Source organism: Galeopterus variegatus, unplaced genomic scaffold (assembly GCF_000696425.1).
Source record: "Galeopterus variegatus unplaced genomic scaffold, G_variegatus-3.0.2 Scaffold24424, whole genome shotgun sequence".
NCBI classification, from domain to species: domain Eukaryota; kingdom Metazoa; phylum Chordata; class Mammalia; order Dermoptera; family Cynocephalidae; genus Galeopterus; species Galeopterus variegatus.
The window spans coordinates 7,610-9,965 of record NW_007750535.1 but is presented as its reverse complement, the minus strand read 5'-3'; positions in this window follow the sequence as shown (position 1 = coordinate 9,965).

Below are 2,356 nucleotides of genomic sequence, written 5' to 3'. Positions count from 1 at the left end.
TACGTATGAAGGTTAATTCTAGGTGTCAACTTGATTGGATTAAGGAATGCCGAGAAACCTGATAAAGCAACCTGTTTAGGTGTGTCCATGAGGCTGTTACCAGAAGAAATTAGCATGAGAGGCTGAGCGAACTGGGTGGGAAAGATCCATCCTCGACATGGGCAGGAGCCATCCAATCAGCTGAGGGCCCAGACAGAACAAAAAATGGAGAAAAAAGGCAAATCTCCCTCTATCCACTGGAGCTGGGATACACTCTGATCTCCTGTCCATATACATCAGCGCTCAAGACTCTTCAGCTTTTGGGTTCCAGGACCTACACCAAGAACACCATCAGCTTCCCTAGTTTTGAGGCCTTCAAACTTGGACTGAGCCATGCTACCAGTATCCAGTTTGTACACAGTCTATCATGGGACTTCTCTTCACAATCGCATGAGCCAATTCCCCTAATAAAATCCCTCTCATATATTTATAACATATCCTATTGATTCTATCTCTCTGGAGAACCCTGACTAACACTACTTTCTTCCAAAATATATAGGATAAAAATTTTTTAAATCTTGATACATCGCATATAGTCCATGTAATAGATTGAATTATATACCCCCAAAACTCACTGAAGCTTGAATTGTGTCCCCCACGTTTTATGTATTAGAAACTTNTTTTTTTTTTCCCTTGACATAAATTATTTAGTATACTCTGCAGATTATTGCTTCTGCGGCCATGTAATGACTCTCGGACCAAGAAAATTCAACAAATTAAGCTCATCAGTAGCTTGATGCCAGGGTAATTTACTTTTAGGCTTCTTCCTCCTCTTCCATGTCCTACAGAATCTCCAAATTAATAACTCTTGCCATCAATGCACTGTGAAACTAGTCATAAATCTGCTAGCCACACATACTGGACCATTAAGATTTTCTGAGTTACTTTCAATTTGCTAAATATCAAACAATTACCGTTCCTAGCCTACATGATGCCAGGTATTTTGCACTTATATTATTAGAAATAAAAACTCAAAAAAACACTGCAAAGAGGGTAGAGCTAGGCTCATATTTTTAAAGTTACATAGCTAACATTTACTGAGCCCTTGATAAATCTCAAGCACTACACTAATAAAATAAGCATATTACAAGTATTATCTCATACATTTTTTCTACGAGGTACATATTATTATCATTTCTATTTTACAGGTTATGAAACTGAAGCACACAGTAACATACCCAGGTCATACAGCTACCAAGTGGTGGAGTTTGAATTCAAACCCAGCTTTGTTTTACATGAACATTTACTTTTAATAAGTCTGCATTAACCTGAAACTATGTGAACTGGCATTTGAAATATTTAATGATATGTTTTGTCTTATATTGATAATTTAAAGTGACTAAGATGCTTCAGTTAGTTGCATGAATTCACTGCTGTTGTTCAACATTTATATCACATAACTAAAATAAACTAGGCCCTTAAAGTTCTAAATGGAACCGTCTAGAGACCTTAGCAAACTCTCAAATCAAAGAATAGCACTAGGGCATAAAATTTCTCCTTTAGGTGCTATAAGGTATAACTGAGAAATTTCAGTGGCCCCTTAAATGTAAAAATCATAGAACAGAACTTCAAACAGATGCAGAGGCTAATATTCTAGATAGTCTCCAGTCAATTCCCCAAAGCCCCTGACTCTCCCAGAAAGGCATTTGGGCTACATCCTGCTGCTGGCCCCTCAGGTCTTTTCAGCCACCAAACCTGCCATTTTCACTCTCAACCATCTGCACCAGTAGCCTATACCTTAAGTCTTCACTGCTTCATCTCTACCAAACAAACACCCCCCTCCCCTCAATATTAATCACCCTCCCTACAACGAAGGAGGGAGCAAGTAGCATAGACATCCCACCCACTCTCTTCTCCTTTCCTCCCAGAGTTAAAATCAGTATTGTATGAGCAAATTCTCTATCTCTTTCTTCTTGATGTCCTTTGCTCAACTCCCCAGTAATGAGTTTACTGACTTACTCAAGCATACCAGCATCAAGGCTTGGAATTCAAATCTGTGCTTTACATTACCAAGATGACTACATTTCTTGAAAATTTTGGATAGCTCACAAAAATACTCCAAATCAGGAATGTTCCATTCATGAACGACACTGATCTAGCATAACTTACGTATGAAGGTTAATTCTAGGTGTCAACTTGATTGGATTAAGGAATGCCGAGAAACCTGATAAAGCAACCTGTTTAGGTGTGTCCATGAGGCTGTTACCAGAAGAAATTAGCATGAGAGGCTGAGCGAACTGGGTGGGAAAGATCCACCCTCGACATGGGCAGGAGCCATCCAATCAGCTGAGGGCCCAGACAGAACAAAAAATGGAGA